Here is a 25,275-nt window from a genome sequence, read left to right as displayed (position 1 = left end):
GAATATATAGAGAAAATCTTTAAAATCTTCTTCTCAAAAAGTATCAGGCGAGGAAAGCTCAAATTAAAATGGAAGCATTCTCAGGAAGTGAATATTCTAAATTGTTCACATCATGGTCCCCGAAGGTAGGGTGAGCCATAATAGGGGAATCAAGTTTTACATAAAAATATATAGAGAAAATCGTTCAAATCTTCTTCTCAAAAGTATCAGGTCAGGAAAGCTCAAATTGAAATGGAAGCATCCTCAGGAAGTGAATATTCTAGTTTGTTCAAATCATGGTCCCCGGGGGTAGGGTAGGGTCACAATAGAGTGATGAAGTTTTACATAGGAATAGATAAAGAAATTTTTTAAACTTTCTTCTCAAAAACCATTACGCCAGGAAGGCTCAAATTAAAAAGGAAGCATCCTTAGGTAGTGTAGATTCTAGTTTGTTCAAATCATGGTCCCCAGTTGTAGGGTTGGGCCACAGTAAGGGGATCAAGTTTTACAAAGGAATATATCGAGAAAATCTTGAAAATCTCTTCTCAAAAAGTATCAGGCGAGGAAAGCTCACATTAAATTGGAAGCATCATGAGGAAGTGTAGTTTCAAATTTGTTCAAATCTTAGTTCCCGGGGGTAGGATAGGGTCACAATAGAGGGATGAAGTTTTACATAGGAAGATAAAGAGAAAATCTTTAATTTTTCTTCTCAAAAACTATTACGCCAGGAGAGCTCAAATTAAAATGGAAGCATCCTCGGGTACTGTAGAATCTAGTTTGTTCAAATCATAGTCCCCGGGGGTAGGGTAGGGCCACAGTAAGGGAAACAAGTTTTACATAGGAATAGATAGAGAAAATTTTTAAACTTTCTTCTCAAAAACAATGACGCCAGGAAAGCTCAAATTAAAATCGAAGCATCCTCAGAAAGTGAAAATTCTAGTTTGTTTAAATCGTGGTCCTCGGGGGTAGGGTGGGGCTACAATACGTGGATCAAGTTTTACATAGGTATATATTGAGAAAATCTTTAAACTTTCTACTCAAAAACTATGACACCAGGAAAGCTCAAATTAAAATGGAGGAATTCTCAGTTATTGTGGATTCTAGTTTGTTCAAATCATGGTCCCCGGGGGTAGGGTTGGACCACAGTAGGGGGATCAAGTGTTACATAAGAATATATAGAGAATATCTTTAAAATCTTCTCTCAAAAATATCAGGTCAGGAAAGCTCAAATTAAAATGGAGGCATCCTCAGGGAGTGAATATTCTAGTTTGTTTAAATCATGGTCTCCAGGGGTAGGGTGGGGCCACAATAGGGGGATTAAGTTTGACATAGGAATAGATAGAGAAAATCTTTAAAATTTCTTCTCAAAAACCATTACGCCAGGAAAGTTCAAATTGAAATGGAAGCATCCTCAGGTAGTTTAGATTCTAGTCTGTTCAAATCATGGTCCCCGGGGGTAGGGTAGGGCCACAGTAGGGGGATCAAGTTTTACATAGGAATATATAGAGAAAATCTTTAAACTTTCTTCTCAAAAACTATGACACCAGGAAAGCTCAAATTAAAATAGAACATCCTCAGGAAATGAAAATTCTAGTTTGTTCAAATCATGGTCCCCGGGGGTAGGGTGGGGCTACAATACGGGGATCAAGTTTTACATAGGAATATATTGAGAAAATCTTTAAACTTTCTTCTCAAAAACTATGACACCAGGAAAGCTCAAATTAAAATGGAAGCATCCTCAGTTATTGTGGATTCTAGTTTGTTCAAATCATGGTCCCCGGGGGTAGAGTTGGACCACAGAAGGGGGATCAAATTTTACCTAGATATATATTTAGAAAATCTTTCAAATCTTCTTCTCAAAAGTATGAGGTCAGGAAAGCTCAAATTGAAATGGAAGCATCCTCAGGAAGTGAATATTCTAGTTTGTTCAAATCATGGTCCCCGGGGGTAGGATCGGGTCACAATAGAGGGATGAAATTTTACATAGGAATAGATAGAGAAAATCTTTAAATTTTCTTCTCAAATATTATTACGCCAGGAAAGCTCAAATTAAAAAGGAACCATCCTTAGGTAGTGTAGATTCTAGTTTGTTCAAATCATGGTCCCCGGGGGTAGGATAGGGTCTTAATAGAAGGATGAAGTTTTACATTCGATTATACAGAGAAAATCTTTTTACTTTCTTTTCAAAAACTATTACGCCCGGAAACCTCAAATTAAAATTGAGGCATCTTCAGGAAGTGAATATTCTAGTTTGTTCAAATCATGGTCCCCGGGGGGAGGGGTGGACCACACTAGGGGGATCAAGTTTTACATAGGATTATATTGAGAAAATGTTTAAAATCTTCTTCTCAAAAAGTATCAGGTCAGGAAATCTCAAATTAAAATGGAAACGTCCTCAGGAAGTGAATATTCTAGTTTGTTCAAATCATGGTCCCCCGGGGTCGGGTAGGGTCACAATAGAGGGATGAAGTTTTACATAGGAATATATTGAGAAAATCTTTAATTTTTCTTCTCAAAAACTTTTACGCCAGGAAAACTCAAATCAAAATGGAAGCATCCTCAGGTAGTGTAGATTCCAGTTTATTAAAATATTGGTCCCTAGGGGAAGGGTTGGGCCACGGAAGGGGGATCAAGTTTTACATAGGAATATATTGAGAAAATCTTTAAAATCTTCTTCTCAAAGCTCAAATTAAAATGGAAGCATTATCAGGAAATGAATATTCTAGATTGTTCACATCATGGTCCCCGAAGGTAGGGTGAGCTTCAATAGGGGAATCAAGTTTTACATAGGAATATATTGAGAAAATAGTTCAAATCTTCTTCTCAAAAGTATCAGGTCAGGAAAGCTCAAATTGAAATGGAAGCATCCTCAGGAAGTGAATATTCTAGTTTGTTCAAATCATGGTCCCTGGTGGTAGGGTTGGGCCAAAGTAGGGGGATCAAGTTTTACATAGGAATATATAGAGAAAATCTTTAAACTTTCTTCTCAAAAACTATGACGCCAGGAAAGCTCAAATTAAAATGGAAGCATCCTCAGGAAGTGTAAATTCTAGTTTGTTCAAATCATGGTCCCCGGGGGTAGGGTTGGACCACAGTAGGGGGATCAAGTTTTACATAGGAATATATAGAGAAAATCTTTCAAATCTTCTTCTCAAAAAGTATCAGGCGAGGAAAGTTCAAATGAAATTGGAAGCATCATGAGTAAGTGTAGATTCTAGTTTGTTCAAATCATGGTCCCCGGGGGTAGGGTAGGGCCACAGTAGGGAGATCAAGTTTTACATAGGAATATATAGAGAAAAATCTTTAATACAATAGTTGAGGGCAGTGTAACGTGGATGAGCCAGGCGTTCTCCAAATAACATTAAAGACAAGTTCAGGTTGATAAATTTATTTAAAGAACAAATGATATTTACAATGTCACTTTTACACCCACACTCGCTTACATCCAATACTTATTCAAATTGCAGTAAATAATACTTTAAAGAGACAGTACGGCGCATCTTATCGAAAAACCGACTTCAAAAAATTTTCCGATCGGGTTCGGTATTTTTGTACTGCTTATGAATGTATAAACTTTCAGAAAATTACAAAGTTCTCCATGCAATAAATCTAATTATTTCATTAAAATTAATAATTACGTATAACCTATCACATAAATAAATCGCAACGTGTTCGGGGTTCAGCCTTCTATACTATTACGCATGCGTATTTACTGTAAACAAAACACATGCAGGGCTCCCGAAGTCTCCTGGACAGGTTTGTTGATAAAATATGTCTTTTTCTACTTCTCATAGGTAATAACTGTTCAAAGTTTTTAAAATAACCACAATTATTATTTTGTAAGCATGTATTTTTCGTGTTTATCATTAGAGTTGCTACAACCTAAATTCATTTTTATAAATGAGGCCCCTTGAGGGGTTATTTGACATATTTATGTTCATTCATTTTTAAATAAACCTAAATTGGTAAACTATTGATAAATTATCGAGTAAGTAAGGATGTGTTTCATTTAGAGAATCGCTTTAACCAAGTTTTCCATGATGATCGTAGTGGAACAAAGATCTTGTAGTTTTCAGCACGTGTCAATTACTGTCAATCAAAGTCCACGTGGTACAAATAAACGATATAAGATTATTCCGGTTTGTACGACCCTTGAATTTCCGGAAGCTCATAATTACCTTAATTAAGTATGTAAAAGGGATTTTCATGTATTTCAACTATTACAATAAACGTTATTTCTTATTTTCTAACTATACAATAGGTAAATCTGAAGTTATTCACACATGTGTTTTCAGCTGTACTGTCTCTTTAACAAAATTATGTTTAAACAATCTGTGTATATTAAAAAAATCTTTTGAGAGAGAGACGGACCGGTATATAATAAGTTACTTTAAGTTCTAAATATGGTACCCACAGATCACAGATCATCTGAATATTTGAATTCCTCGCTGGTGTGATAAGGTAGACTTTATTTTCTCCCTTAAATCCACCGTAGACTCATGTAGTTCTGGGGCCCGTTTCACTAAAAGGCGTACGCACGGCGTGGCCTTACGCCTGTCGTAAATTTGGACTTAGGTCAAATATTTGGACTAAGGTCCGTTTCACTAAAAGGCGTAACTTTGCGCCCGCCTTAAGTTAGGACAAAAATCTACGCCTAGCCAAGGGTAGTCGTAATTTATGGCGTAAACAGGAATTGACTGCTAATTATGTTGCTGAGAATATCGGTTCTGACCGTAATGTTAAGTTGTACAATTTGTCATGTAAATTTTATTAATTTCATATGAAATTAAGAAAATAGAGAGTTTTGATAGGTGGTACCAAAATATCGAATAGAAACTTTCTTACCATGTTTTATGCACATTCTTTATAATTTTACCTGCCGTTTACATGTTAAAATGACATATTTAGACAATTAATATATATTTTTCATTTGATATTTTCATTCAACAATTTGATTTACGTTTCATATTTGTTTGTAAATTGGGCAATGAATAATGCAGAAAATATACATACATGATGCATTTGTAGTACAAAGGTATGTTTGTATAAGAAATGTGTAGCATGTAGAAATTTTTCTTTTAAAAGTTCTTCGAACTTTTTTTTGTTTGGGGAGGTGTTGTCACAAATCAGTATCTACTGGTATTATATTTGTTTTTTTTTCAGCACCACCACCCCCCTCCCCCCCCCTCCCCCAAGTCCACGCAAAATATGTGTGAGTGGGATACTATGAAATTTCAAACTCACTAAGTGAATTATTGACTTTTTTTATTTTATTCTGTTTTTATTCCATTTGTGGTGAGTAAAATGTGTTAGCTTAGGTAGATAAACAAAGGTTAATCACAAAAGTATTTTCAGTGTTGTTAGAATGTAAATACCAAAATATGATGAAAACTCCAACTATGTTTTAGAGTCGTCAAAAGTCCCTATTTTTTTTTAAATATTAGATAATTTATTTATCATATAACCGGTGCAAAACACTGACACCAGATTAAATAGATTTTATTTCGTAGGTTACATACACCTTATATTACATTACATACACATTATAACTTCAAATTTATATGAAGCCTCGTTCAATATACTAAATACTAGACACATACATCTTTACCTTGGGTCTGATAACTTTGGTGAAACATTTACAAATAAACGTGCATGCACTTATGGTTTGTATGTACCCTTTCACTTATATAATTCGAAAAAAAAACTAACTTCGGTAACAAATTGTATTAAAAAAAAATTAGACTTGGAATTCATCAATTATTTCCTAGGTCATTTTTGCTCCACAGTTTACATTGACACAAATCTTAATATGAAAGTAATAAATATATTTATCCAAGCCTCTTCGTTTTTTTTTGGTTTTTTTGTTGTTGTTGTTTTTTTGCATGAAATCTGTTGTATGGTTGTTCGATGCTTGCTAAATATTGTCTAATCCATGTTTAAAAAGCTTATTACTGCATTAATTCGCTATATTTTCTTTTCTTTTTTTAAAATAAAATCACTGATTTTCTTTCAATGATATAGCAAGAGGAGACCAGAAAATTTTTTTTTTACTCGGGCAATAATTGACACCTGATCAAAAGAGAAATTCCAAGGGTGTTCGAAGCATTGTTAACAATTGTCAACAATAAACTGAAATAATCTTTTTAATCGGACAAAAAATTAAAAAATTACAGCTAAAAGTTTGAAACGTTGCCCCCTGCAAATCCCTATTTTTTTCAAATTGCTACCCTAAACTTTTTCCGGTCTGTGATTATACAGATGAAAAATTGTAACATTTCATTGAAAACTTTTTGAGAAAACGAACGACGCGTGATTTTTGTTTAACATTGTTTAACATTCTCATAGATGATTTTCATCGATCGGAATATAATTCAACATTTTTTAATGAAACTCGAAATGTATGTTAATTATTTCTATCTTAATAATGTTCAGTCGTCATATAAACTTCATTAAGGTCATATGAATTTTTTGCTTTTTTTCACCCCCCGACTCTTTCTAAAGTTTAGGGCTTTATATCTCAAAAGCGATAAGATACAGAAAGTTGTCTTCGGTTACAAATTTGTAGAACTAGACAAGATACATCTAATTCTTAAACTTGAGCGTTCTAACTAAAAAAAATAAACAAAATATTGCGTTTTAATCAATTTTTACAATTTTCCATGTAAAAACCGGAAGAACCGGAACCGGAAATCGAAAACCTTACATTTCATAGATTGATATATTTGCGGTTAATCAATGTAAACTTGTATCATTATTCCTTTCAGTTGTGAAAAAATCGCTGACAGAAAACTGTCAAAATAAATAATGATAATAAAAATAAATACTATATCTTTTTTTTTGTCCTCAACAAAAAGTAAGGGCTTTTCGACAGCCCCATTATCCCTTTTTTATTTAAATGTCAAACAAAAAATTCATCATTAGATTTGTTCAATTCCTGTGAAATTTCGAGCGGAAGTATATGTGTTCGGATAATATTCTCAAAATACGTAAGTACTGGTCGTTTTCCATGTCATATCCTACTTTGATTGATGTTAAAACATTAAAATCTTTTAAGATGTATGTATTTCACCATCTAGAGTTTATTTAAATTCAACGATGATATTCAGAACAGAGTTATCGTTCGTGTTTAACCACGTGTAGAGTGGTTAAAAATATAAACATTGGGTTGTTTAATAAAATCATAGCTATTTTTATGCTTTTTAAAAAAGCATGTTTTAAAAAAAAGGGTGGCTGTTTTGCATGAAGACCTAGTATACGAGCCATTTTCAAGGAACATTCTGCATAAAATAGTATAGACTGTTTCACTATTGATGCTATATTACTAGGTCAGGCGCAGATCGAAAATAAACACTTAGGTGGATCTCTACTAAGCATGTTAATTGTTGCAACAAAAGCAGGAAAAACTATTTTTTATATCGTCACATTTATTTCTAGAACGCATTTTATCCACTAATTAATAAAGATAAAGTTTAAAATCAATAAACCTCTAGATTTTATATTTGACTACAAGTACCTAGATTCTAGAAAATAGACTATAAACACGAGGCACGATTTTTACTGCGAAACTGAAAGGGTCAAACAAAAACACGTGGTATAAAATTTAGATGACAATAACATTCGCAGGGGTGACAAAAATACGCATAGAATAACGTTCAAAGCTATATAATTCTAATACAGGGCTTTATCGATAATATAAAACTGGTATTTAAACTTCTACGCAAATGACACGGTCGACAGCTCACACAGGTAAGTTTTAAAGGTGAACGCTGGCCAAGGTTATTTTTAGCACAATAAATAAACAAGAATCACTAGTCGAATACACAAAAATACTTACCACGGTCTGTTATCCGTGCTCACTTATTAACAAGGTTCATGCACAATGCATACTGCAATGATATCGCTCAGTAATGCAAAATAAGAGTTGCCCTCAAAATCGCCTCTTGTCTCACGGCAGCCAACCCAGGAATGGCCAGGTGTCAACGGTTCTACCTGACAGTGCATTTGCAAATAATTATGGGTAACCCGTCTTACAAAATCAAAGGCCCACGAAGCTAGCCTGGAGCTAGTATACAAATGATTGTTACAGACATTTTACGCTATATTTACCGGGTAGCGCTTTATAAAATAGAATTTACTGTTTCAAACCATTATAACTTTTTTACACCGGTAAGTAAAACATAAATTGATACGAAATTTCACTCCATAAGATTCTACAGATATATTTGCAAGGTTTATATTTACACATCAACAAACACAAACATCTGCATGTTACTGTGTCCGTAATAAATTTATTTCATCTGAAGTCTTATCCAGTAATAATATTCTCTAGCATCTCTTCGTCATCAAACGCAATGTTGTGCAATGGCTGCTGGGAATGTAATCCTTTTCAAAGAAAGTCGATAGAGCGATGATGCAATGATGATGACGCAATAAAGTACTGATGACGCGATAAAGCATCGCATCATCGCTATCGCGTAATCGTGCCATACCACCATCGTCATCGCAGTACCATCGCATCATCGTCATCGTATCAGCGTCATCGCACAATTCGACTCAAACGTCGATGGTGCGATATGTAAAACTTGATCCCCCTATTGTGGCCCCACTCTACCCCTGGAGACCATGATTTGAACAAACTTAAATCAACACTACCTGGGGATGCTTCCATTTTGAATTGAGCTATTCTGCCCTGATAGTTTTTGAGAAGAAGATTCTAATAATTTTCTTTATAAATTCCTATGCAAAACGTAATCCCCCTATTGTGGCCCAACCCTACCCCCGAGGACCATGATTTAAACAAGCTTGAACACTACCTGAGGATGCTTCCATTTTAATTTGAGCTTTTCTGGGTTGACAGTTTTTGAGAAGAAGATTTTAATGATCGTCTTTATATATTTTTTTGTGAAACTAAGTCCCCCTATTGTGGCCCCACCCTACCCCCGGGGACCATCAATTGAACAAAGTTGAGTCTACACTACTTGAGGATGCTTTCATTTTAATTTTAGCTTTTTTGGTCTGAAAGTTTTTGAGAAGAAGATTTTGAAAGATGTTCTCTTTACATTCCTTTGTAAAACTTGATCACCCTATTGAGGTCCCACCCTACTCCCCGGGACCATGATTTGAAAAAAACTTGAATCTACACTACTTGAGGATGCTTCCATTTAAATTTGAGCTTTCCTGGCCTGATAGTTTTTGAGAAAAAGATTTTGAAATATGTTTTCCATATATTCCTATGGAAAACTTGATCCCCCTATTGTGGCCCCACCCTACCCCGGGGACCATGATTTGAACAAACTTGAATCTACATTACCTGAGGATGCTTCCATTTTAATTTGAGCTTTCCTGACGTAATAGTTTTTGACAAGAAGATTTTCAAGTTTTTCCGTTATATATTCCTTTGTAAAACGTGATCCCCAAATTTTTGCCCCACCCCTACCCCCATGGACCATGATTTGAACAAACTTGAATCTACACTACCTGAAGATGCTTTCATTTTAATTTGAGATTTCTTAGCCTGAACGTTTTCGAGAAGAAGATTTTGAAAGATGATTTCTATATATTCCTTTGTAAAACTTGACCCCCCAATTGTCCCCCATCCTACCCTCAGGGACCATGATTTGAACAAACATGAATCTACACTACTTGAGGATGCTTCCATTTTAATTTGAGCTTTCCTGACGTAATAGTTTTTGAGAAGAAAGTGTAAAGATTTTCTCTATATATTCCTATGTAAAATTTGATCCCCCTATTGTGGCCCCAACTTACCCCCAGGGACCATGATTTGAACAAACTTGAATCTACACTACCAGAAGATGCTTTCATTTTAATTTGAGCTTTCCTGGACTGAAAGTTTTTGAGAAGAAGATTTTGAAAGAAGTTTTCTATATATTCCTTTGTTAAACTTGACCCAACTACTGTCTACCCACCCTACCCCCAGAGACCATGATTTGAACAAGCATGAATCTACAATACCTGAAGATGCTTCCATTTTAATTTGAGCTTTTCTGGGATGAAGAAGATTTTGAAAAATGTTTTCTATATATTCCTTTGTAAAACTTGATCCTCCTATTGTCCCCCATCCTACCCCCGGGGACCATGATTTGAACAAACATGAATATACACTACCCAAGGATGCTTCCATTTTAATTTGAGCTTCTCTGGGATGATAGTTTTTGAGAAGAAGATTTTGAAAGATGTTTTCTTTATATTCCTTTGTAAAACTTGATCCCCCAATTGTGGCCCCATCTTACCCCCGGGGACCATGATTTGAACAAACTTAAATCTACACTACCAGAAGATGCTTTCATTTTAATTTGAGCTTTCCTGGCCTGATTGTTTTTGAAAAGAAGATTTTGAAAGATGTTTTCTATATATTCCTTTGCTAAACTTGACCACCCTATTGTCCCCCCCCCAACCCTACCCCCAAGGACCATAATTTGAACAAACTTGAATCTACACTACCTGAGGATGCTTCCATTTTAATTTGAGTTTTTCTGGGATGATAGTTTTTGAGGAGAAGATTTTGAAAGATGTTTTCTATATATTCCTTTGTAAAACGTGATCCCCCTATTGTCCCCCACCCTACCCCGGGGACCATGATTTGAACAAACATGAATCTTCACTACCAAAGGATGCTTCCATTTTAATTTGAGCTTCTCTGGGATGATAGTTTTGAGAAGAAGATTTGAAAAGATGATTTTTATATATTCCTTTGTATAACTTAATCCCCCTATCGTGGCTCCACCCTACCCCCGGGGACCATGATTTGAACAAACTTGAATCTACCCTACCTGAGAATGTTTCCATTTTAATTTGAGCTTTCCTTGCTACTTAGTTTTTGAGAAGATTTCGAAAGATGTTTTCTATATATTCCTTTGTAAAACTTGAAACCCCTATTGTGTTCCACCCTACCCCCGGGGACCATGATTTGAACAAACATGAATCTACACTACCTGAGGATGCTACCATTTTAATTTGAGCTTTCCTGGCCTGATAGTTTTTGAGAAGAAGTTATAAAGTTTTTTCTCTATTTATTCCTATGTAAACCTTGATCCCCCTATTGTGGCCCCACCCTAGCCCCATGGACCATGATTTGAACAAATTTGAATCTTCACTACCTGAGGATGCTTCAATTTAAATTTGAGCTTCCCTGGCCTGATTGTTTTTTAAAAGAAGATTTTGAAAGATGTTTTCTATATATTCCTTTGTAAAACTTGACCCCCCTATTGCCCTCCCCCCACCCTACCCCCAGGGACCATGATTTGAACAAACATGAATCAACACTTCCTGAAGATACTTCCATTTTAATTTGTACTTTCCTGGCCTGATTGTTTTTTAGAAGAAGATTTTGAAAGATGATTTCTATATATTCCTTTGTAAAACTTGACCACCCCTGTTGTCCCCCCACCCTACCCGCGGGGACCATGATTTGAACAAACATGAATCTACACTACCTGAGGATGCTTCCATTTTAATTTGACCTTTTCTGGCATGATAGTTTTGAGAAGAAGATTTGGAAAGATGATTTTTATATATAAACAAACTTGAATCTACACTACCTAAGGATGCTTCCATTTTAATTTGAGTTTTCCTAGCCTGTTAGTTTCCGAGAAGAAGATTTAAAAGTTTTTTCTATATATTCCTTTGTAAAACTTGATCCCCCTATTGTGTTCCACCTTACTCCCGGGGACCATGATTTGAACAAACTTAAATCTATACTACCTGAGGATGCTTTCATTTTAATTTGAGCTTCCCTGGCTTGATTGTTTTTTAGAAGAAGATTTTGAAAGAAGTTTTCTATATATTCCTTTGTTAAACTTGACCCAACTACTGTCTCCCCGCCCTACCCCCAGGGACCATGATTTGAACAAACATGAATCTACAATACCTGAGGGTGCTTCCATTTTAATTTGAGCTTTCCTGGTCTGATAGTTTTTGAGAAGAAGATTTTGAAAGATGTTTTCTATATATTCCTTTGTATAACTTGATCCCCCTATTGTCCCCCACCCTACCCCCGGGGGACCATGATTTGAACATGAATCTACACTACCCAAGGATGCTTCCATTTTAATTTGAGCTTCTCTGGGGTGATGGTTTTTCATCAGAAGATTTTTAAAGATGATTTCTTTATATTCCTTTGTAAAACTTGAAACCCCTATTGTGTTCCACCCTACCCCCGGGGACCATGATTTGAACAAACATGAATCTACACTACCTGAGGATGCTTCCATTTTACTTTGATCTTTCCTGGCCTAAGGTTTTTGAGAAGAAGATTTTGAAATATGTTTTCTATTTATTCCTTTGTAAAACTTCAGCCATCTATTCTCCCCCACCAACCTCCCCCACCCACTCTACCCCGGGAACCATGATATCTACAAATTTGAATGTACACTACCTGAGGATGCTTCCATTTTAATTTGAGCTTTCCTGGCCTGATAGTTTTCGAGAAGAAGATTTTGAAAGATGATTTCTATATTTCCTTGTAAAACTTGATCCCCCTATTGTGGCCCCACCCTACCCCCGGGGACCATGATTTGAACAAACTTGAATGTACTCTACCTGAGGATGCTTGCATATTACTTTGCTCTTTTCTGGCCTGATAGTTTTTGAGAAGAGTTTGAAAGATTATTTCCATATATTCCTTTGTAAAATTTGATTCCCCTATTGTGGCCCCACCCTACCCTCGGTGACTATGATTTGGACAAACTTGAATCTACATTACCTGAAGATCCCTCCATTTTAATTTGAGCTTTCCTGGCCTGATAGTTTTTGAAAAGATGATTTTAAAGTTTTTTCTCTATATATTCCTTTGTAAAACTTGACCCCCCTATTGTGGCCCTGCCCTACCCCCGGGAACCATGATTTGAACAAACTTGAATCTGCACTACTTGAAGATGCTTCCATTTTAATATGAGCTTTCCTGGCCTGATTGGTTTTAGAAAAAAATTTTGAAAGATGTTTTCTATATATTCCTTTGTACATGTAAAACTTGACCCCCTCCCCCCAATTCTGGCCCCATCCTGCCCCCGGGGACCATGATTTGAACAAACTTGAATTTACACTACCCGAGGTTGCTTCCATTTTAATTTGAGCTTTCCTGGTCTGATAGTTTTTGAGAACAAGATTTTGAAAGATGTTTTCTATATCTTCATTTGTAAAACTTGATCCTTCTATTGTGGCCCCATCCTACCCCCGGTGACCCTGATTTGAACGAACTTGAATCTACACTACCCGAGGATGCTTCCATTTTAATTTGAGCTTTCCTGATCTGATAGTTTTTAAAATAAAGATTTTAAAGATTTTCTCAATGTATTCCTATGTAAAACTTGATCCCCCTACTGTGGCCCAACCCCATCCCCGGGGACCATGATTTGAACAAACTAAAATCTACACTTCCTGAGGATGCTTACATTTCAATTTGAGCTTTCCTGGCCTGATAGTTTTTGAGGAGAAGATTTTCAAAGATGTTTTCCATATATTTCTTTGTAAAACTTGATCCCCCTATTGTGGCTCCATCCTTCTCCCAGGGACCATGATTTGAAAAAACTTGAATCGACACTACCCGAGGATGCTTCCATTTCAATTTGAGCTTTCCTGTCTTGATTGTTTTTAAAATAAAGATTTTAAAGATTTTCTCAATGTATTCCTATGTAAAACTTGATCCCCCTACTGTGGCCCAACCCCATCCCCGGGGACCATGATTTGAACAAACTTGAATGTACTCTACCTGAGGATGCTTCCATTTTACTTAGAGCTTTCCTGGCATGATAGTTTTTAAGAAGAAGATTTTGAAAGATGTTTTCTATATATTCCTTTGTAAAACTTGATCCCCCTATTGTGGCTCAACCCTACCCCCGGGGACCATGATTTGAACAAACTTGAATCTACACTACCTGAGGGTGCTTCCATTTTACTTTGAGCTTTCCTGGCCGGATAGTTTTTAAGAAGATTTTAAAGTTTTTTCTCTATATATTCCTTTGTAAAACTTGATCCCCCTTTGTGGCCCCACCCTACCCCGGGGGACGCGATAGAGCATCGCATCATCGCTATCGCGTAATCGTGCCATCCCACCATCGTCATCACAGTACCATCGCATCATCGTCATCGTATCATTGTCATCGCACTATTCGACTCAAACGTCTATGGTGCGATGATGCGATAGTGAACTATATGGCCCAATCCGGATTCCATACTATCTGGATTACATAATTCAATTCATTTATTTATTACGGGCCGCCGGAAGGCGGTCCGTTATTTGATACACATTTAGATATTGTTACTGCGTTTCTGCGGGATAGTTCCTTTTTAGTAGAATTGATTTTATGCTTATTTTTATGAATTAAAAGTAAATTTGCATCTAGAAATATGTTTTATGCCTTTTAAAAAATATCACATATTTTTTGTTTTACTCGTAAATGAAAAGTAGGTCATACTTAGTAGATTGTCGTATTTGGCGCGTTTTTATCGAGACTATAATCTATTCGGAAAATTTCGGAGTTCTTCATTCTTTTCAAAGCGGTATGCGGGACATACTAAAGACCTGCAATACTAAAGACCTGAATGTCATTAAATTTTATATAAATGATTTATTTGAATTTCTATGTGCCTTGTCAAATAAAATGACTTTGCGTGTGTATTTATTATATTTCCATGTAAAATGGTTTGAAATACATAATCTCCAAGATAAATTTCAAATGATGAATTGAACTTTGTATTAGAGTATTAATGTACAAATCAATGTGTTCTCCATTACTTCATACTATGGCAATGATCATAAAATTTCCGTTAGAAATGCTTATAGTAACGAAATCGATTTCTTATGATGATAGTAAAATGTTAAACTTCAAAACAAGTTGCTGAAAGTATATCAAAATTTACCATAAAAATTAGTACAACCAACTTTTATTTTTCTTCTTTGTGGTGTGTTTTTCTGTAAACAACCAATGATTCATACAACAATTATATTTTTTGCGGCCCATTTGACGCTTGCGTCAATATTTCTTGTACTAGATGAAATAACACTTTGCTATGGAATCTGGATAAAGCCATGTAGTTCACTGGGTCAATAGTGCGATGGCGCAATAACGATGACGCAATGATGATGAAGCGATTATGCGATAGCGTGATGACGATGATTTGAATGCGCGACAATGCGATGACGATGATGCGAAGGCAAGATGAAGCGCAATGAACGATGGTGCGATAGCGATGATGCGATGACCATGGCACGAAGATACGATGACGATGAAGCGATGCTCTATCGTGGCGTAGTCATTGCTCTATCGCATCATTGTCATCTCATCATCGCGCCATTGTGCTATCGACCTGCAGTCTATGCAACCTTTGTGTAGTTAGGAATACACATGCAAATGAAGCATTAATTGGCGTCAAGTAATTTAACTAGCGTTATGTTATTATTAGTTGATTAGACTGCAAACCGTGTAGTTGACCATACATTTATTCATTCTTTATTCACTTTACGCTTTAAAGACCATCTGAGTACTTGTTTGAACATTCTTCTGAGGGAGGAATTACACTGATATTCTATGTTATTATGCAAAACTCAAACCTTGGTTATAAGTTTTGAACAATTGATGTGAGGGCTTTCAAATTTTACAGGTATATTACTTTTGACATTACCTATATTTAATTCCCCACTTTTTTTACTTAATGACCTTGACCTTAGTGGTTGACCTACTTTTAAAAATGTTTAACCTTGACCATAATTTTTGAATAGTAAGAAAGAGAGATTTTAACATGTATAACCCTTGTAAAAATTCATCTATCGGTATATATCAACATTGTTAACCTAATAAACGTTTAATCTTCTTTTGTTAAACTTTTACACAGGTCAATAGTTGTATCTGTGTACATATTAATTCTACAGGACCTTTGAGTACCAAACTCTTTTATCCAATGACCTTGAAGTGTGACATACTCTTTAAAAAATTGCCATCAGTATTTAACAAACTGATCTTGTTATAAAAGAATAGATCGCTGGTTGAGAACACTGAGAGAGATGGGCATTTCCTTCTGGATACACTTGTTCAAAGATATGGAAGACCAAGGGATGTTTTCATTTGCAAATAACGAGCACATGTTAGATGCTAAATATTTATTTTTGAACATTAGGAAATAATATGTTTATAACCTAATATAATACTTCTGCAGGTTACCTGATCAATTTTGTAAACCAACAACTTATAATTAGGATGGCTTTCCAACAGAATTATTAAGAAATATTTTTTCCAAAATTTTACAGTATTTTTTTTTAATTACTTTTTTAATTTACCAATTCAGAGAACGCCTTCGCTTCTGCTTTATGAGAATATACAGCAGGAACTTGGTCAAATAAAAATGGAATGGAATAACCATTATATTAAAGCACAAAGACGCTATGATGATAAAAGTTTTCCAGGAAAACCAGAAATTATGTTTTTCCACCCTGAAAGTTTTTGTATTTTCTAGCAAAGATTAGTTTAAAACATTTGTTTTGTATTACTTTTTTTTTTACATTTGCCCTCCTCCTTTAATACCCTGGTTGTTTTTCAAAGTGCTTAAATTAAATTGGTATCAAAACACTGTACCTAACATTATTTTCATTAATGGATGCTGTAGATTATGAATTTCCAGTTGATGCTAAAGTTTCAATGACATTTCCAAGTCCACGCCCGAGAGGATGTTGTGAGGACTATGCAGCATACTTTGATCATTTGCTTTTAGATGGTGGGAGAACTGTTCCACACACCATTGAGAAGGCCATCGAGGCTTTTAAGAACTTGGTTGAAAGCTCTAAAATCCAAATCAAGCAAAGAGAATATACCATCACCTAATATTGCACTTTTCATGAAAAATGTTGTATACTAATCATCAGCACAGCTTAAAGAAAGTGTTTGAATTAAAATTTACAGACGGAAAACCTTTTGTTGATAATTACTGTATTTATTAGATAACCACATTCACTCATGGAACAAGTATTAAACAAGGATTAAAACATAGCAAACTACCCTAAGAAAAACTTGAAAGGCATACAGATGCAACAATCAAGCATTCTAAAAATCTTGAGTGTATGCTACTACCATAGATACACCAGAAATCAATATTTCTTAACAATTATCAATGCCCCTTGGTATTATCTTTGTTTGAAGAAATACCTTTATTCATATGACTATCACTGCTTTAAAAAGAAAATGAATAAAAACTTTCAAAACAGATATATATCATTAAATAAAGTTCCTTTTCTTAAGCAAGATGGAATTCCCCACCACAAGTGATGGCCAACTCCATTTTCCTGTAAAATTCTTCAGGGGTTTCTCCTCTGGATATTTCCAATAAAAAATCGCAAGTATGTGCAACTGGCAACAGAGCAGGGTCTTCAACAAATTTGATTTCAAACTTTTTGTGAAACCCTAATGGAGGGATTGTTTCAGCTCCAGTCCAAAAAGCCTAAAGCATATTCAGATTGATTTCAGATGTATCTTCTGAAAGAAAAAGTAGAATAAATTGATGTGTGAGCAACATGTGTCACAAAAAAAAACCCCAAAAAACCCATAAATGCCTCTTAGAATCATGAAAGTATTGTCAAAATATAACCTTCTGCTACAAGGAAAACGAAAAAAATACACCAAAAACCACATAGCTCAGCTAAGCAATTGTTCCCAAGAGTTTGAATAGTCAATAATTTTAAAATCAATAAGTCAGAAGTCTAGTAAAAGTTGGACATTGTATATGTGACCACGTCAAAGGGCCCCTCTTTTAGCAAAGGAAATTACTCTAAATCAGATGAAGGACCCTTAATACATTTGAGCCAGATGGGACTCGAGTGCTTTTGAAAAGATACACATATTTGCTATAACCTTTACCACTACCCTAAACACATGGCAAAAGGACAATAAACACTCTTTTATGCAAAAACAGGGGAAGAAATATCTCGATGAATTTTCTCTTTTCTTGGAGGGGATGTGGGTGAGTGTTGGGGAAGGCTTGGAATGAAAATTTGATATAAAGGTTGTTTTTATGGCATCCATGAATTGTATTACATATATTTCACAAATAAACATGTACACAATTCTTTATACCTGAACAATCTTGCAGGAAAAGTTCAAAAGCATACATAGTATCTTCTTCCTTCCTCTTGTCATTTGAGCCATCTTCACTGTAGTTAATGTGTATGATTTCTTTCATTTTTTGCATGGTTACCATACTGTTGGACAACATGTGAAGAAAAAGTCCCCTTATTTCCTCGGAATTGCTCTTCATAATTGTGTAAAATTCTAATGTGTTTAATCCTTTCCTGAACTGTGCAATTTCTGCATGGATTCTGAAAAGAATATTGAATAAGATGTAATTATATTGGCCAAAAAAAAAAAAACTTAAATTTCTTTCAGTGTTGTTTTAGCCAGATATTACGTCCAGGATAATGTGTATATTAAATAATCAAACATGAGGCCCATTTATGGCCACCTGAGTACCATAGCCCTTAGATCGACCTATCACATACTATAAAATAAAAAGACAAAAAATACATGTTCACTTAATGGCTATAATTGTTACCCCAATCCCAAAATAAAAAGCCTGAGCTCTGCCCCAAGGGCATTGAATTTCTATTTATGAAGAGGACATAATGGACATTATAACAGTGCATTTAATTATCTCCCATGACAGTAAAGATACAGAAGACAAGATATCTGTGAGCCAATGCTCACTAGTGATACCCCCGCTCTGATGTGAATATGCAAAATAAGCAAAGTCGACATTTAACAGAAAGCTGGCATCCGATTGGTACAGAAATATATCCCACAATATGGCATGCCTAAACAAATAGTGTGTTAAAATTTCAAGCATATGCAATAAATAGCTGCTGAGAAATATTTGAGGAAAATTTGTTTGAAAATTTTGGCTAAAATAAACAAAGTACTCATTTAACAGGAAGTTGACGTCTGATTGGTACAAAAATATATCCCACGATATGGCATGCCTTAACAAACACTGTGTAAAAATGTCAAGCATCTGCGATAAATAGTTGCTGAGAAATCTTTGACGAAAATTTGTTTGAAAATTTTGGCTAAAAATAAACAAAGCCATTATTTAACAGGAAGTTGACATCCGATTGATACAAAAATATATCCCACAATATGGCATGCCAAAAAATAGTGTGTTAAAATTTGCGATAAATAGTTGCTATAAAATATTTGAAGGAAATTTATTTGAAAATTTGTGATAAAAATAAACAAAGTACTCATTAATTAAACAGGAAGTTGACGTCCGATTGGTACAAAAATACATCCCACGATATAGCATGCCTATACAAATACTGTGTAAAAATTTCAAGCATCTGCAATAAACAGTTACCCAAAGGGCATTCCATGAGACTAAAAATATTTACAACTTTGTCATAAGTTTTTTGTATTTAAAGTAAGTTAAAAATGTGAAATTGCCACACAACAATCGACGAAGACCAACTGCAATAGGTCACCTGAGTGACTTGGATGACTTAAAGCTTAAGATATGTGAAGGTACCATGTATATTAAAAATAAATTGGAAAATCATCTTAGGTAAACACGACTCTTCAACAGCTGTCTCACCATAGTGTCTCTGTTTTGTTCTGTGTATGGTGGAACAAAACCATAAACTCCATGTTCTACCAACCAATCTGACAAAAGATTCAGTTCTTCCTCATCTGCAGTTTGCAGCTGGAAATATAGAGAATATCTTACTCTATTTTTGCTAGGATGATATACAATGTAGCAGTAGTACTAGCTGATCTAGTATCTCAATACAGCCTTGTAAGTTCAGTTAATTTCAAACTCCCGCAACTGATTGATTATTTTGTTTATAATAAGATGAATAAATAAAAAAACATACCTTATATATTTTATTTTTCACATCAAGGTCTATGACATCATCAGTGGAATAGACAATTAACATCTTTGGGTTCAATTAAAAGCTGGTACAGAGTTCGATTCAGAAAAGGGAAGCTTGGCCCCCCCATGGAGAATACTCCATACAATCATCTTTCCTGCTTTTTTAAAACATGTCCATGTCTATCAGTGGGACAGAGTGGATGAAGGTCTCACACAATGAATTAATTTCACTATATGTTACTATATAGCTTTAATTCAGTTAATTAATTAACTATACTCTCAGCATATAATTCATGAAAGAGAAATTTTAGTTAAATGATTCAAGAAAAAATTTAGATCAGAAAAATAACGCCTTATGCGGCTTCTAAAAGAGATAATTGAGAGTGAACATACCTACCGCCAAGTACATGTGGGTTCCACATGTTGACAAACAGGCTCAGCACCATCCAGGAAGTTGCATTTTGCGCATCTAAAAAAATAAAATACTTATTATTAGGTTCTTTCTCCAGAACTGCGTTTGCAAGTTCCTTCATAAGACAACTAAAATACAACATTTTAATTTGTTAATTTCTAAATAATAGCAATTTATGTATTTAATGACATCTTAACAAACTTTCCTAAATCTAAATGACTTCATATCATCGAGGTGGCCACCAGCTCAAAGGGACTTTAATAGTTAATGACATTATGATGAAGGGACATGTAAAGGACTGTACTAGTTTATGTAAATTTGACCTTAGGCCTAACAAAAAAATAGGTTTGTTTCCGCATTCAGGCTGAAAAAAATTAGGGTCGGTAGGTCGGCTTTTTTTTTAATATCTTTTTTTTCCCCTCTCCATCTGTTCAATTGTGAATATTAAACCATTTATCTATTAAACTGGGTAAGATAAAAAAAAAAACCAAGAATTTGTTGTCATTGTTCAAATTTTAATGATCTGATAAACTTTTTCCCCCGCTGGTGGGAACATTTCTCGAGCTCAACTGGCAAGACATATGTGCTGACATTTGTAAATAACAACCATCTACACAACACTGATGACATTTAAATTAGTTCTATACGTGTTTTTACGACTTAGATTTAGAGGACACAATAAATTTTTAAATCGGATAAAAACGAAATTTTAACAAAAAACGGATAAAAACAGAAATTTACGAAAAAACTCAAAAAAAAATTTTTGTCGGCGGGTTTAAGTTAGGGTCAGTCGGGAAAGCAGAAACAAACCTATTTTTTTGTTAGGCCTTATCTTTCAACTTACACTTTAACTTATGGACACTCTTTGGATGAGAATGGAGTCAGTTGGGGCCAAAAATACAGAAACAAGAGATGTTTGTAAAACACTTATCCCCTTGGACATACATGATAGGTTGCACAAGTCTTTATCATTGGCAGTATACACTATGGGCAGTTTATCCGGAACATAGAAATAAAATTAACCTTTTGAACTTAAAAATCAATAGGGGCCATCTACCTATACTATCTGAAATGCATCAACCTATCAAGTAGGACATGTCTATGCTAAAAAGTTGGAGCTAGATTTCACAAAAGGGAGAAAAAATGTGCTTCAGACAAAGATTTTACTCAGCAATTCCTTTTTAAATGCATAGAATTAATAACCATGTAAAATTGCGAGAAGCAATCCTTGCAGATTTTGAAATTTTGCTCAGACAGTTATGAAGTAATTGTAATTATAACAAAAAAGGGTTTTATATTCTCAAAATTTGATACAAAACAGGGGAGTCATGGAATCAATATAAGTAATCCCGCAAAATAAGGAAATTATAATATGTGAAGTATGAGCTTGATAAGGCCAGATGAAAGAAAAAAGTCTTAAAGACAAGTGATTATGAACAGAAAGATGGACCTACAGATTACAGTAAACCAACTTTTATTCGCAACAACATTATTACGTGATTTACTTATGATTAACTGGTTCACGACAACTTATTTTTGCAAGTAAATTTTGTGTTGTTATTACAATTATATCGAAAAGGCTGATTTGCAGTGATAAAATTTCACCACAATGACGCTCTTGCGAACCTCGCGAAATTTTCTTGCACATGAATACAAGTTGGTATACAGTACCGGTATATTAAAACTCGGTTATAGCGCAGTCCTAGGGACCCAAGGATTTACTTCATATAACCAATTCGTAATAATAACTATAGTGAATTCACTATATACATGTTTTCTTTCACATTAGACTATAATTTTTACCAATTGAGGCTTAGAGTAAAAATACATTACTTTGATACCTATAATGATCGGATTGTGACTCAAAAAATTTATTTAAATTTAAAACAAATTTATTCAAACTACTATCTTAAATAGTAGTGCAAACTTTATTAAACTGAAAAAAATTCATTATAAAAGTGTTAAATTTCCTTACTATTAACTTTTATGGGACTAAAAATCAGTTCCCTATAACTGTAAATTCCTTATATTTGAATTCGTTATAGCCGTAAAATTTTGCAAAGGTTTGTTAAGAATTTTACTGGGAATTCCAAAAAACTTCGCTACATCAGAGAATTTGTATTCGTACTAAAGAGTTTTACTGTGTATGGCACCTTCAGAGCAGGGCCCTAATAAACCTTATCATACCTTAAGAATTCCCTCTTTGGCCCTCCGTAATCTGCTCCCAATTCACCAGGAAATTCTACTTTGAATGGTTCCTCCAACTTAAATGATGCCCTGTCCAAAGCCCTAAGAGCTGAATTCAGTACATGTCTCCTGTGTACCACAATTACCTGCTATACATTTCCCTCCTCCTCACTTTTGAGTGTGATCATTGGCAACTTTCTTAAATCAAGGTCAATGAAATGCTGTGGTTTGTTGTTTCAAATAAAATTAGAACTCATAAAATTATTACAAAGTTATAATAATAAAACAGCCACGTTTTTAACTTTAAAAACTTACTTTTTTAAAGTTTTTTAAATAACACTCAGTCTGATTTAAACAAATTAACTGTATACATGTATTAATAAATATTTAAAATACGAGACTAAGTGTCAATATTTGAGAGAAAATATATCATAAGTATTTATTCTTACTGCTGCATCATTTCTAAACTAGCACATATAGCTTCCTGCATTTGCAAATCTCCATCTAAATCTTCAGACAAAAAGGTTTGTTACAATTCTTCTCAGGTTTAGGAGTCTATGGAAAAATAGCTGCAATAATGTAGCCCTCTCCCGATTTTTTTTTTTTTTTTTTTTTTTGGAGAGGGCTACAACTCCATAGGATCTCCGTAATGGTGCAAGTGCGGGAGCGAATCACTCCCGCAACGATTTCGTCTCAAATCGTTTATAAATGACAATAACATTTGCATTTCTTACCTGAACTCAAACGTTGTAGATGTATATGGCATAAATTAATCCAAAAATATCAAGTATAGTCCATATATCGGTTATTTTTCGTGTATGTCAACAACGAAAGTTGAATTTGTCCGCCATGTTTACTGACCTTGACCGGTTTTATTTTTGGACAGCCAATGAGAATTCAGGAGCGGATCTTGAACTGAATATAGGAATTCCCCTATTTTAAACATAATTAACGCGGTAAATATGAATTTTCCATTATATAACATTTCTTTAAATGATGTTTTAGTGATATAACGAGGTAAGATCGATTATTTACACTGACATTCACGTTATCAAGCCCATCAAAACTCCAAGCGTACATCCCATAAAACCACTCGAGAACTGTCATGGCACAGGGGCTCGTCACGAAGTTTTTTCAACCTTCAATATATACCACCTCTATACTATAAAATACATTTTATTTTATAGTATAGAGGAGGTATATATTGAAGGTTGAAAAAACTTCGTGACGAGCCCCTGTGTCATGGCTGCTGAAAAAGACGACTGGTAAACATGCTGATGTGTTTTATCTGGTTTTGGTTTATGTACGGTTAATTTGTTCAACCTGAATTAAAAACTCATTTTATCTAAAGGAAGTCAAATGTAAAATCGATCTTTTCAGACCGAAGTCAGCTGCATTAAAAAATTAATTTTGCACCATTACGGAGATCCTGTGGAATTGTAGCCCTCTCCAGTAAACATCAGATATAAAACATTGGAGAGGGCTACATTATTGCAGCTAATGGAAAAAGAACCCCAAAAATTCAATATTACTTTTTAAAACATGCTAAATGTAATTTTTTTCAACATATTACTGAAAATTACTAGAGGATGCCTCAAGACATTCCTTAGCTAAGTATAGTGTACTGTAAGTCGTTTTAATTCCATGCATGGTGTTAAAATTTCACGATTTCTGAAAGAGTACGTCCAATTGCAATGGTTTTAGTTTCACGCTCCATGTAAACCAGTTGATCAAAATATAAGCATTAACACATTTTTAAAAACTTATGTTAATATTTACGATGGGTTTAATTAAGCGAAAAAACGATAAATTGCAAACATAATGAAATTAAAACCATTTGTATTATTTGCCTTGTCTACACCACATGTATTTAAATGTAAAGCAACAGAGGGATAAATCCCCTAACTAGCAAACAACAAAAACAGATAGAAATATTCGCTACGACAATTAAGGATCTCGTTGACCTCTTGAAAATTTCTCGCATAGGAATAAAGTTGGTTTACAGTATATTGTCATGATATGTGATTTCATGTTTTTCATCTGTTGTCAATCATAACTGTAACAGTATGTATGTTAGTGTTGTCAAATCCGTTGAGAATCATAATCGATCAATTGGCAGTTGTCTCTTACCAACTAATAACCAGCCAATAATCCATGTTTACTAAAACTTTGAGTTAATTTTTTTCCTTATGTGGTAAACTGTAAACCAATTTTTCCCAAAACGAAGTTGGGAGAGCTAAAATGTTTTTGACAGGTCCGTAAGTCAGTCAGTCCATTAGTCCTAGCTGTTTTTGTATGGTCATGTCTTGCTACACAGATGATCGACCCACTGGTTTTTTGAGCCCAAATATCATCAACTGAGAAGTAAAAATGTATTGTTTAGTACTCAAACTTTTTCGTTTTAAAACACATTCACTTTACAAATGTGAAGGGCACACACAATTTTCGTTTGTCTTTCTGTGTGTATTGTTTCAAACATTCTTTTCATTTTATATACTCACCAAGACTATTGTCCACTGCGGTATTTTCAGCAGTCAAAACCTTTAAAAAATAATATTTTTTTATAGAATATTTCTCAACTTATATATAGTTTGTGTTCACTGTGAGTTCTCTGTGTAATAAAATATGTAGTAATTTGTTGTCAAGTCCAAATCTAATACAATTTAACATGTAACTATCCTACATTCCTTTTAACTGGGATTTAATTGACATTAGGCATCATTAAATAGAACATGTTACTGCAATTTGATTCTGCTAAGAAAATATGATAGTCATTCAATATAAAAGAAAATCATCATTACAAAAGAAGATATTTTAATTAGAAGTAGGGCTGT

At 34.5% G+C, this 25,275-nt stretch overlaps 1 long non-coding RNA gene across 4 annotated transcripts; it reads right to left on the bottom strand.

Moving 5' to 3' along the window:
* Positions 1-16,507: 16,507 nt before the first annotated feature.
* Positions 16,508-24,975, bottom strand: LOC136270585 (uncharacterized). 4 transcript variants are annotated; one of them, XR_010708388.1, is made up of 7 exons: positions 24,943-24,975; positions 22,891-24,798; positions 22,442-22,662; positions 20,240-20,311; positions 19,564-19,671; positions 18,057-18,298; positions 16,508-17,459 (listed from the first exon to the last, which is right to left on the bottom strand). It is a non-coding gene; the product is annotated as an uncharacterized lncRNA (long non-coding RNA). The 4 variants fall into 4 exon arrangements; XR_010708391.1 differs by having other exon boundaries at positions 22,442-22,639; XR_010708392.1 differs by having other exon boundaries at positions 23,176-24,798.
* Positions 24,976-25,275: the final 300 nt, after the last annotated feature.

This window comes from Magallana gigas, chromosome 1 (genome assembly GCF_963853765.1).
Source record: "Magallana gigas chromosome 1, xbMagGiga1.1, whole genome shotgun sequence".
NCBI lineage: Eukaryota > Metazoa > Mollusca > Bivalvia > Ostreida > Ostreidae > Magallana > Magallana gigas.
Note: the sequence above shows the minus strand (reverse complement) of the source record. Positions and strands in the feature narration are given on the sequence as shown.